Below are 13,642 nucleotides of genomic sequence, written 5' to 3'. Positions count from 1 at the left end.
GTTATATTTGTATATGCACCGTATAGCCTTCGCATAGGCATAATGTAGTGGTGGTGAGTGAGTATGCAGTTGTGTGGAGGATGTACAGTAGGCAGTGTGTGTGTGTGTGAGGGATGGAGGGAGACAGAGAGACAGCGTGCGTGTTGCTGTCTCAAGCGCCCCTCGTCCAGTTTTCTACATGACCTGTAGGCTAGGTCTACAGTAGCCTATGTTGTGCCGCACAAAATGTATCTCTGTTGTACATTGCACAAAATGTATACCCCCCGAAATAAACACATACATAAATAAACATATTTTTCCCGTCACTTTGGCTTCCTTGAACATTTTCCCTACGTTTCGCCACTGCTTTGCAACAGATAGATTCCAGTGTCCATGCTCCGGCAGCGCCCACACAGTCATTTTCACCCAAATGATCCTACTGAAGGTTGAGCTGGAGCCTGAAACCCATCTAGTGGTAGTCAAGACACTACAGGCCTGTCCCTCACAGGCTCAAATTTGTAACCCATGCCATTAAAATTACTAATTTTCGTGTATACATAATATGCTGCAGCTGTTGCCTATAGAACTTCTCAGGTCCTACCATGCCAGTGACGTCATTGAAACTGGCAGCGTTCTAATACTAACAAAAGCAATTTTGGTGTTGCTTAAAAAAGGCTACGTATTGATTTTTTTTTAGTGTCATTTATTTTTAATTGTCATAATCAACACATTATCAATGTTGATTCTTTCAGTTCAGTTCATCTTTAAAGCCTGAGGCTGCAGGTGGCCTGAACACCTGCCATAGGATTCTAATTGCTTAACGGCCGTATTATGATGTCACAATCGGCAATGTTAAGTCTATGGGGATTTTTAAAAAGTTTTTCTTTAATAGTTGAAAAATAGTTCAAAGTTGAAAAGTCATACCAACCCGATCTGTTTGAAGACCTACGTTACAAAGTTTGAATGAAGTTTCTAAGTTAAACTGTTCAAGAGAAATTGCGTACGGAAAAAGTGGTAAGCGGATTAATAATAATAAGAAGAAGTTGCCTAGGAAGAACAGAGTAATAAGAAGAACAGCGATAATAGTCCATTGCATTTACATGCAATGCAATCAAAAGTTGTTGTAGTAGCAATATGTGACAATGGGCCCACCATGAGGTCATACCATCATGTGGTAGGGTAATTAATCAACAGTTCACATGATCAGGAGTTTGAACAGTATAGAAACATTAGGACTCCTTACAGATCTTTATGCCTTAATTAAACAAATGAGGAAAAATCCAACCTTTAAGGACACCAATTTTATTTGTGAATGAATAATGTATCATAAATAAATAAATGTGACTTCATTAAAATACAGAGTGCATGGCACATTGAGACACAGCTTGCATGAAACTAGTAGCTTCTTTTCACTAGTTCGCCCGTCGGCATGATTGCTATACTGAGTGTATAAGCTAAGCGCGTGTTTGGCATGGTAGCTGGCCGTGGTCATGGAATGCCTGAAGCAGAGATTGCGATAGAGCGATGGCCGCTTGCACCCCCCAGTGTAAGGAGGATGCGTAACTGGGCTATCAGTGAAATGGAGGAGTAAGGGAAGGAGGAGGGATAATTTTGCGAGCGCCGCAGCATGTGACGTATGGATAAGGAGGCCGGCTTAAATACCCTGGCGGCGGGAGACAGGTGAGTTAATTGCTGTCAATCATCCCTCCCGAACTTTGTTTAGAAAACATCATTTCACTAGTTCGCCCGTCGGCATGATTGCTATACTGAGTGTATTGCTAAGTGCGTGTTTGGCATGGTAGCTGGACGTGGTCATGGAATGCCTGAAGCGGAGATCGCGATAGAGCGATGGCCGCTTGCACCCCAAAAGAGCAGAAAGGAAGGCCAATACCGGAATTACATTAGCGCTTGCTTAGCAAGTCATAGATCCACTAGATGGAGTGGATGTACAGTAGGACTGATAGGCATCTGTGGACCAACGGCTCAGTATTTGATTGCTGCTCTGATAGGCCAATGCATGCAGCTGTAGTAGCAGCTCCCATCCTGAATGCACAGAGTAGCGGTCTGCGGGAACCAGATTTGACAAGGATATATATTAGAGTCTGGAACCTGTCACGAGTGATGGGTACCCTTCATCTGAGATGAAGAGCGGGATAGTAGGCGATGCTTGAGCTGACCGATATGAGATGTAGTGTGATGGGTATGAAGCTGAGAATCTGAGGCAGAGTTGGATATGAATATGGAGTGCCCTTTTCGGAACTGATCGGTTTAGTCTGATTGGTAGTAAACGTAATGGGTGAATTAGGGTGCTGTGACATGAACCCCATGTGAAGTATAGCGAGGCAAGCGGCAAGTACGCAAGAGTGGATCTTCGTTACGCTTGCTCAGCGGCGGACACTTGTGGATTGCATAACCGTGGGAACGATGGGTGTCAGGGCTCAGCAGAGCTGCTGCCGCGAGGGTCTTGAGGTTCAGCCGAGACGTTGCTGCATGGTCTTGGGGCTCAGCGGAGCAGTCATTAGATTGGTCCTGAACCTTGGCGGAGCGGTTCCTAAATGGTCCTATGGGCTCGGCGGAGCTGCTTCCTGTGCTGGGTCCTGTGGCTCGGTGGAGCCGTCGTTGCCTGGGTCCTGGGGCTCGGTGGAGCTGTTGCTGCATGGGCTTTGGGCTCGGCAGAGCCCACATTGCACAGATCTTGGGCCTCGGTGTAGCTGCTGCTGTATGGGTCGTGGAGCTCGGTGTATTTGCTGCATGGTTCTGGGGCTCTGCGAAGCCATCGTTTCATGGGTCTTGGGGCTCGGCATAGCTGCTGTTGCATGGTTCTCGGGGCTTGGTGGAGCCGACATTGCATGGGTCCTGGAGCTCGGTGTAGTTGTTGCTGCATGGCTCTTGGGGCTGAGCAAAGCAGTCGTTGCATGGGTCTTGGGGCTCAGCGTAGCTGCTGTTGCATGGGTCCTGGAGCTCGACGTAGCTTTTGCTGCATGGGTCTTGGGGCTCAGCGGAGCCGTTATAGCAGGGTTGCAGGAGCTTTGCGGAGCAGTTGCTGCATGGGTCTCCCTGAAGCTGTTGTTGCATTGGGTCCAAGCTCATTCCGTACTATCTGTGGCAGCCTTAAATAATTCAACCTGAAAGAAAACTTTTAGAATACCATTACCTGATAAAACATGACAGATTCAGCATGATACAACATACAACACATAATACATGATAGGCAGATAAGGCATGAATAGCAAGAATGATGAGTATCCAGATGAAATGGCTGTGGCTAATGAATAGCTGGGTAGACGGAACGGTATGTTAAAGCTCGAACGTGCAGCGTGAGGAGGTGGTCGAAGGGCCTTTGCTGTGGCTAGTGAATAGCTGGGGAGCCGGAATGGGACGTCGTGATCCGAAGCACTCGCAGAGTGCTGATAACCTGCTGCGGCGGGCTGGTCTAGCGCGGAGCCGGGGAAGGGATGGGTAGGGGGGAGTAGCGACACGGTCCCTACCGGAGCCGGCTGAGACCAGATGCTCGCTAACTCGTAAAGAAAATAGGGAGCTGGCGAGGTGAATTTGAACGGACGCCTCTTCATGCGTCGTGGTGTGCTGTACAGACGTGGCTCCGGGAATGGAAAGGGGAGGGGGAAAAGGGGGAAGGGAGGGAGCAGTCATCGAAACGACTGGAAGAGGGGCAGCCCTGGACCGGGTCCTGGCTGGGGGAAGTGGGTGGGGGAGGGGAATAGGGAACGGAGGGAGTAGTGACGCGGTCGCTACCGGGGCCGTCTGAAGAAGTGGAGTCGGATCCGGAAGTACGGCGGAGGTGCTGCGGGAAGGAAGTCGGTGGTTAAGAACCTGGGCCGCTGGCGTGGCTGTGGCTGAAGCAGCGGAGTGATACGCTCTGGAGCGTGTGGTGCAGGAAAGCGCTGTCAAGAGTGGTGGTAGTGTAGTGGTTAAGGAGCTGGGCTAGCATGCAGTAGCCTGAAAGTTGTCGGTTCAATTCCCGGCTTCCACCGTTGTGCCCTTGAGCAAGGCACTTAACCCCAAGTTGCTCCGGGGACAATGTGATCCCTTGTAATATAGCTGACATATGTAAGTCACTTTGGCAAAGAAGTGTCTGCTAAATGTAATGTTATGTAAAAGAGCAGCCTGCTTCCTGGTCAGGAGAAGAGAATGAATAGAGCGGGAAGGAGAAAAGATTGGTTTATAGGACTGAGTTAAAAGACGGAGGAGGATGGAATTTCCTATCCGACCTACGGAACAAGATGCCGCGGAAATGGAGAGTGCTGCGGATGTGTGCCGCTGTCCAATGATGGGAGCTATGCAATAGTGATAATGTTTTTTTTTTTTTTTAAATGTTGATGTCAAGATTTAGCTAATATCCAAAGTTGTGCCGCTTCTGATTGGTGAGCACGTCAGTGCAGTGTCGTGTTTCACTAACTGTCACACAAGACGACATAAATAATTGCAGCTTGCAATTAGATAATGCATTGCGATGCGATTGTATGCGATGCGATAATAGCAAACATTTTAATAAGCTGTCAATAGGGGGAGGGGGGGGGGGGGTGGGGAGTAGCGATCACTCCCTCCTGTCAGTGTTGGCATGAATGAAACAATAAACCAGTGTTCAAGGATTGTCATTAATATATTTTGGCTGTAGACTGGGGTTTGGGCTTGCTGGCGAAGTGCTAATTTTAAAACATACGGATAACCAGTCATTGTAACCAAATATAACTTGAGTTTATTTGCAAAGCTTATATCAGTGAACTAGCTTGTTGCTATACCCCGCAGTAGCTACTTGAAACGCTGGCCATCGACACAGGACGAGTTGACCAATCACAGTCCTTGCTGTCTGCGTCGCCTGACGCGAATTACAAATGTGTAATCGCTTTAATAATTGTCGCTTTAATAATTGCTGACGTCTACGACGCAGCGCCATCATTTAAACAGCAAACCAGCGGAAATACTGGGCACTTAAGGTTGAGGCTTATCAGTTTGTTATAAGTAGCTTAAATATCCAACAACGCTAGTATCAGTTTATGAGAAGTCACTGGGCAACTATAGGAAGTGAATGAACAAAACCTGTTTGTTTCCGATGCCAACACGGATTACGGATTGAGTGATCTTTGGAAGATTGGCCTCCGCTGGATAGTGGATACAAACTTCAGACGCTTGGCGTGGCGAACCATGTTGGAATTTAAAGCATTTCGAGTTACCTGGATCATCTTGCGACGTGAAAACACGGCTTGGAGCAGCCTGATGTTAGAGCCTTGAAGTAGGCTGGGGTGTGTAGGCTATAGCATAATCGATAGTTGTAGCTTACCCTTGCTCTGTGCAGTGACCTGAAAACGCTGATGAACCAGGTAGTTGTAGCCCATGGACTGGATGTAGCTTTTGGATGGTTAGTAGTGAAAAGACCCAGCTCCATTACGTCTGCCTACCGAGGCTTTGCGACTCCAATAATTTTGCGAGCGCCGCAGTGTGTGACGTATGGATAAGGAGGCCGGCTTAAAGGAGAATTCCGGTGTGATATTGACCTAAAGTGTGTTGAAACATGATACTGAGTGTGAACGTATGTCTCATAGCCCATCTCGGCTTGTCCCCTGCACTCCAAAATCTGGCGTTAGTTAGCCGATGCTACCAACAGCTTTTTCAATGGTAGTGCTTCGGCATCGGGCTAGCCATGCAAATAAATCACTGTTTTACACTATTTACGAGGCTCAATGTATCTCCACACTTCATTGGTAGACTTCCGAGGGCCCTGACATTTAAAACGAGACATTGAGAACTTTGAAAAAGCACTGGTAGTTTACTTACAAGACGATTTATACAGACAGTATCTTCACGAAGTTTAGCGTTTGCAGCCATCTTGAATTTAGTCACGATAAGTCGAGCGACGAGTAAGAATGAACAGGTATGATAAGGGATCAGATTCCAAAAATAATTCAGTGGAAATGCATGGATTCCAGTTGCTGCTACTGGAAGAAACTGGAATCCATGCATTTCCACTGAATTAAAAATAATAAAAAAATATATATATTATTTAGGCTATACGGCCTGATGAAAGTGGACAACTAAGAGAGACATACTGACCAGGCTACGGAAGTTGTGTGGAAGATCTGCTCCAAGAAAATCGTTGTGAGAGATGGATAGACAATCAATCTGAACACTTGCGTGTGCACCAACCAGCGGAATATTACACATTGCCAGCCTTCGCTGGGCCTAGCAAAAAAGCTACTTAAGATTACTATCGTGGTCACTCATTTAAAATCTTAAGTAGTACTATGCAGCATCCCACGTTATCAGGCTACCGTCTATGCTGACTATGAGGGCGGCGGGAAGTGAAAGTAAAGGACTGCGATCGCGCAGTCCAGGCTATATATAGGAGGGCGAAGTAAAAAAACTTTTACAAATAACAAATCCCGATTACCACTCCGCTGCTGTCTGGGACTTTTGCTAAATGCATGAAATACAAGCCTTACAGTGAAAGACAGATAGGCTACCTTCTGATCCTATAATTAACGAAAGAAATGGTTTATTTTAACACAGAAGAGAAGGACGCATATGGCGCTCGCTGTAGCCTCGCACAAATATTTGAGCGCTAGAATGTCCTAGTCGTAGCCTAACAATAATAATTCAGTAGGACTATTTTCTGCTAAAACATTAGGCTACATATTTTACGTCCAATGTAGGCTACAAAAAGACAATTAGGCTGCACATTCACGTCACAGTCAGGAATTATTTGAATAAGACTGTAGACTAATAAGTCTTTTATTTTACAAGACGGTAGACTAATACGTGATAACTGTTTGGCTGACAGCCTTTAAAGTAGTCTCAATTTCATTTCCAGGGAAAGGTTTTTTTTATGTTTTAGCCTGTTACAGCAGGAATTAGTGACTGGCATGTGGAGGTGTCTGTCAACCATCACGATCGGCACAACCCTACGCCACACATTAATGTTCTATGTTGTACTATTTAAATTAAATATAAGATAAAATCCTTTCATTGAGCTGCACTTTACGCATGCAGCCTTTCCTTGCCCCGCTCTCTCTCGTAATGAGCCCGCTGCCCCTCCTCTGCATGTGCATTTAACAAAACATTCAAGATTGTTGAAGGATTGTTGTTATATGTTGCCACATAGAAGCAATGCATAGAAGACATCGGGCTATCGGGCAAAACTGCTGCAATAAAGTTAACTCTGCTAATGTCTTATCACAACATAGTACATTGAGGAGACTAAACTAAGTCAAGTTATGCAATCAAGCAGTATCTCAAAGCTAACGTTAGAATACTGTTTTGGATGTTGAGTTTAGCATGCTTACTTACAGCTGCTTGTTAATTTCGTTACTCATGCAGGGCTCATTTTATTGCCTCTGACACTGAATGAAAATCCCGATGTAAATAGAAAAAGTGTTTTCCAAGACTTAAAAGTGCTTGTCCCAAGGAGAAGTACGAACCTTTATTTTAACTAAGTACGTAGAAAACGTTATGAATTACATCCACACATCAGCAGCCTTTTAACTGTTACAATGGCAAGGGTTCCCTCACGAACGTATAGGGCACTAAATTATACCTATACACTACCAAGACAATCTTAACCTCTCCCCCCACACCCATTGTCCAAGTCAGCTACCACCACAAATCCAATCCAATCCTGTGGGAAACACTGTGCTTGATTGCATTGCATTCTTCACATTTTTAGCTACATTTTCATGTACCACATCAGCATTTTTGTGCAGTGATTTTTTTGTAAATTGCTTTACAATTAGCGTCGGGCCCTCGTTGGCAGCCTTCGGGCTTGCCTCAGCTTGCCACTCTTCACTTCGTCTTCATTAACATTCCCAGTAGAATTCTCAATATTTTTGGCCTCTATGTGTCTAGTTACATAGTCTGTCTGTTCCTGGTCTTGGATTTTGTGAAATAAATTTCTAAATATCACCTGCTTGCTGCAGCTTCAGTCTGCACGTCATTTTAAAACCGCATCTTTTTCTCTCTCATGAGCATTTAATATGCTGCCAGCTTGTCTCTCCACATCGCCCATAATGCTTGATTGCATTGCATTCTCCACATTTTTAGCTAAATTGTCATCTACCACATCAGCATTTTTGCTCAGTGAATCTTTTGTAAATTGCTTTACAATTACAGTTGGGCACTAGGCCTACTCTTATCGCCTGGCTTGCATCAGCTTCTGTCATATCATTTTAAAGCAACACCAAAGAGTTTTTTGTACCTTAAAATAATGTTTCCAAAATCATTTCAGTGGTTCATCAACTTGTAACAGGGTGAACGGCACTTCTGCATTCGCTTCACAGCCCTCTATCGGCTATAACCGCACTATGCACTGCAAAAACTGCTTATCTAACTAAATCTAACCAAGTGTTATTAATCTTATATCAAGATTATATATCAAAAACTAGTTGGTATTGTTTTCAGTATGAAGAGACTTACCTAGCGCTTTCTTGTGAAATCATTTGACTTAATTAAAAAAAAAAAAAGACTTATTTTAAGACATCTCATCTTGAAAACAAGCAAATTTGTCCTAAAAACAAGCAAATTTGTCTGCCAGTGCATTGAGCAAATTTGTCTTGATAAGACTCCTTAAAATAAGTTAAAATTAAGTCAAAATGATCTTTTGAGAGGGCGCTAGGCAAGTCTTTTCATACTAAAAACAATACCAAATAGATGTTTTAATCTTAATATAAGATCAATAACACTTGGTTAGAATTCATTTTTTACAGTGTGTAAGTTTGCCAGATCTGGTAGCGGATCTGTAGTTCGGAATGAGACATAAGAAACTACAAATTTGACTTGCATCTGATGTCGCAATACATCGTACTTTCATAAATCGTGCAACATATTCTACCTTGTCTATGGACATCGTTATTTGCAAAGCCGGTGCTGGATAAACAAATAGCATGCGTGCGACAAAGGGAAAGTTCTTTGGTGTTGCTTTAAAACTGCATCTTTTTCTCTCTCTCGTGAGCATTTAATCTGCTGCTGACTTGTGACTCTACATCACATTGTATTGCATTTTGTTCTCCACATTTTAGCTAAATTTTGATGTACCACATTTCAGTGAATCTTTTGTAGCCTAAATTGCTTTACAATTACCTTCTGGCCCTCCTCTTGGCTGCCTTCACTCCTCCATCTTCATTAACATTAATCTTTTTGGCCTTGATGTGTCCAGTTACATAGTCTCTGTTTTTGGTTTTGGATTTTGTGAAACACATTTCTAAATAAATGCGACTTATAGTCCGGTGCGACTTATATATGTTTTTTTCCTGTTCATGACACATTTTTTGACTGATGCGAGTTATACTCAGGAGCGACTTATAGTCCGGAAAATACGGTAATACTGAAAAAAATGTAGGCATGTCCGAGTTACAGTTATGCTGCTTACATAATGTAGCCTATAATGCTTTTTTAATATTTGATGACAGGATAGAGACTTAAAGGAATTATCCGGAGTAAAATGCACTTTAGATCAATTTACGGATAATTGTGAATTTCCAGAGCGTGTTACTCCACACTCGGCAATCGACTCCTACGGACTTTCCCCTAAAGACGCCAGCTGCAGCAGCAGCAACATTTCCGGAAAGGTACTGGCTTGATGAAATTCATTCTGGACTCTCTATCCGACCACAAAGACCTCGGGATACTTCGGTTTGGCTTTAGGGACCCTCTACTCACTACCACGTAAGTGTAATGTTGTTTGGAACTTTAGAAGAGGTATAAAAATAGCATTTTGTAGCGGCAAATTGACTTGCCCTGGTCACTTCCAGGCTAACGAGTTTTGACTAAAAACGGTAAAATCGAACTCTCAAAACACATCCGAATGACATGATTTTGATGTCAACTCAACGCATGTACTCCCAATCATCCGTAAATTGATCTAAAGTGCATTTTACACCGGATAATTCCTTTAAGGAAAATTATGTAGACTGACAATATAATTTTCAAGTCCTAATGATCAGCCTACTGCAGCTGACATGGAACATTAATAACCAGTTTGGGAACATTATTTTAGGGTTGAACCGTAAACAGGAAACGGTAAAATACTGTTTCAGTTCGGAACGAACCAATTGGGAAAAAAATTCTGGTTCAAAGCCCTGCTGCTAATAGATTATTTAGAGAGCATGCCATGCCAGGTAAAAGCCGCTCTAGTCATTTAAGTACAAATGTAAATGGCAGGAGTTACTGAATGGTACAATGACTTTGTCTGGAGGTGTGGTCTATTCTCAGATTAAATTAAAATTGTACTCTATGGCAAGAAACACTTTAAGTGGGTTAAGTGTACATAAAAGTTTTTATTCCCAAAGGCCTTAGGAACCTTATTTAAGGTGAACCCCAAGAAAAACCTTAACATTTTCAAAGGAAATTTGTCAATCTCTGCCAAGACACTAAAAGTGGGCCATGATTGGATTGGATCATTCATCAGGTCAATGAACCAAAACAAATCTCCAGATAAAAAAAAAGAAAATGATTTACTGAACACAAAATCAAGCTTTTTTTAGTCAACTTTAGCAGAGGTGCCAATTATTCTCGAGGGCATTGTAATTCAGCGAGATCTCATTTAATTCTTGAGATATGCCTTTTAAATAATGAGATATAAAATTATGGGCAAAATACGTATTTCATATCTATATATATAGACATACATCAACATTTCTTTCAGTAAGTATACTTCCAGTGAGGCTATTCGCATGAAATTTTCACATTAGTATTAACTTAGGTAATCCACACATATAGAAAAATCCAAACATTAATATCTAAAAGTAGAGTTATGAGTAAAAAAGTAGAATGGCACATAGAAAAAGTATTGAACACGCTAAGAATAAGCAGTACACAAAGGTAAGGAACAAACTGGAATCTATAAGTAGTTAGAGAAATTATCCCTCCTATCTGTGCAAATTGATATAAGCTGGGTTAGTACATACTGGTGGGCTATAAAAAGTTACCAAGGTGTCACACAAGAAACATTTCATGATGGGTAAAAGCAAAGAGCTCTCCCAAGGCCTTTGCAACCTTATTCTTGCAAAACATATCAATGGAACTGGTTACAGATGCACTTCAAAACTTCAGAATCATCCAGCAAGCAGAATTGGAGCCATTATCTGCAAGTGGAAGGAACATCACTGCATCATCAACTGGCCATGCACAGGATCTCCTTGCAAGATGTCTGACGAGGAAGTCAGAAGGATAGTCAGAAGAGTAGCCCAAGAACCGAGGACCACTCGGAGAAATCTCCAGAAAGACTTGGAGGCAGCAGGTACAATTGTTACAGAGAAAATCATAGGTAATGCACTCCACTGCCATGGCCTCTATGCACGCTCATCCCGCATGACTCTATTGCTGAAGAAAAACATGTCAAAGCTCCTTGAAAGTTTGCTACACAACATTTGGACAATCCTATGAAATACTAAGAGAATGTATTCGAGAGCAAAATTTAACTTTTCGGATGTCATACTACACACCATATTTGGAGGGGAAATGGCACTGTGCATCACCCTAAAAATACCCTACCAACAGTGAGGTTTGGAGGTGGTGGCATCATGGTGTGGGCTGTTTTTCATCTCATGGTACTAGAAGACTTCATACAGTTGAAGGAATGATGAATGGAGTCATTTTGTTCTGGGAGAATCTTTACATCCACCAGGATGATGAGGATGAGACATGGCTAGACCTTCCAGCAGGACAATGATCCAAACCATTCAGCAAAGGAAACTCTCAATTGGTTTCAGAGAAAGGAAATCATAACCTGACTCTCGCCAGATGAATTTCGTTCCGCCTAGCTTCACTCACATCCATCTGGGATCGGTTCCATTGAGAGTGATTTCAGCACGAGATTGTATGGTAGAGCCAGAGGTGGGTGAAGTACTCAATTTCAGTACTTAAGTCAAAGTACAGATACTACTGGTCAAATGTTACTCCGATACAAGTAAAAGTTGCATATTCAAAATTGTACTTAAGTGAAAGTACTGAAGTACTTGATTTTAAAAATACTTAAAAATACTAGTATTAAAGTACAATTTGAAATTACATGTGTAAGGTTTAACACTTAAATGCATGCCCCCGACTAGCTTGTATAAGCTGCAGAATAAGGGATTATAGAATGTTACAGAATGAAGAAACCCAACTGACAGAAAGAAAATGTTTATTTTCTATCAAACTGGCTTGACATGAAAGCAACATTCAAGCAACTTTACATCACAGGTCCAACAGTGGCTCATGGTTAACTTCATGCTTAAATCTAACCAACCATTTCAAGGAAACAAAAGACACTACATGGGTGCACAAATTCCCTTTCCACTTTGTTTACAGTATAGACAGCCAACCATTTTAAGTAAACTAAACAAGTCTACATGGGTGCACAAATTCACTTCCCATCACTTAAAATGGTTGCCTGTCTATACTGTAAACAAAACTATATGGGTCCACAAATTCACTCCCCATCACTGTGTATGGACAGCCAACCATTTCAAGTAAACAAAACAAGACTACATGGGTGCACAAATTCTCTTTCCACTTTGTGTTTACAGTATAGACAGCCAACCATTTTAAGTAAACAAAACTAGACTACATGGGTGCACAAATTCACTCCCCATCACTTAAAATGGTTGCCTGTCTATACTGTAAACAAAACAAGACTACATGGGTCCACAAATTCACTCCATCACTTTGTGTAGACAACCAACCATTTTAAGTAAAATGATCAAGTCTACATGGGTGCACAAATTCACTCCCCATCACTTTGTGTCTACAGTATAGACTGTCAACCATTTCAAGTAAACAAAACAAGACTACATGGGTGCACAAATTCACTCCATCACTTCGTGTTCACAGTAGACAGCCAACCATTTTAAATGAACAAAGCAGACTACAAGGGTTCACAAATTCACTCTCCATCATGTCGTGTTTACAGTATAGACACATCAAATCAGTTGAAGTTGTAAAAGTCCTTATTCAACTTAAGCAGAAGCTGGTTCTCAAAGTTGCGGGAGCTGATTGCTGCCCGCTTTGGCCTGAAGATTAATCCAGCTGCACTAAAAAGCCTCTCGCACGCTGCAGAGGCAGGCAGGGCGGTGTTTAATTTGAGAGATAGGCTACATACAGCAGCATAAGCTGTTAACATGGTCACACCTTCAGCTGCACATGTTAGGTATGCATCCAACTGTTTGACCGTCTCCTGTGTGTGCGTGTGCCTGATATTAGAGAAAAAATCCTCTTCATCAGAAGTGTTTGAGGAGTCAGCAGGATAAAGACCTTCATCATGGTCAGGAAGATGCTCCTTGATGTAACCGAGGCCTAAATAAAAAAAAAAGATTTACCATAAATTTCATCATTACATCGAGACATACAGTTTCAATATTAAAGAGTAGGCAAAATTAGGACATTTAGAAGATCTTCCTTACCAAGCTTGAGGATGTCCTCATCACTAGTCCAGGAGGTTTTAAACTTCGGATTGAGAACGGCTGCTGCAATGAGCTCAGGATCAGACATCATAGGGTCAAAACGTTTCCTCAAACCACCCAGGAGGGCATCGACTAGTGGCTTGCAGAACCTCAGTGATGGTTTCATTTTCTCAAGCTTGGTGATGAGGGTGGTGATTGTGGGGAGTAGCCATCCCATCTGAACGTCCTTTTCTCCTTGCAATATGTTGATCGCCTTAGCAACTGGGCTCATGGTG

The 13,642-nt window shown here is 42.6% G+C and overlaps 1 protein-coding gene across 2 annotated transcripts in view; it reads left to right on the top strand.

Annotated features, from left to right (window-relative positions):
- Nucleotides 1-13,642, top strand: part of igflr1 (IGF-like family receptor 1) — an 86,806-nt gene that overhangs the window by 30,952 nt on the left and 42,212 nt on the right. The gene's annotated exons all lie outside the window — the stretch shown is intronic.

This window comes from Alosa sapidissima, chromosome 10 (assembly GCF_018492685.1).
Source record: "Alosa sapidissima isolate fAloSap1 chromosome 10, fAloSap1.pri, whole genome shotgun sequence".
NCBI lineage: Eukaryota > Metazoa > Chordata > Actinopteri > Clupeiformes > Clupeidae > Alosa > Alosa sapidissima.
This window is presented reverse-complemented; position numbering and strand designations above follow the sequence as displayed.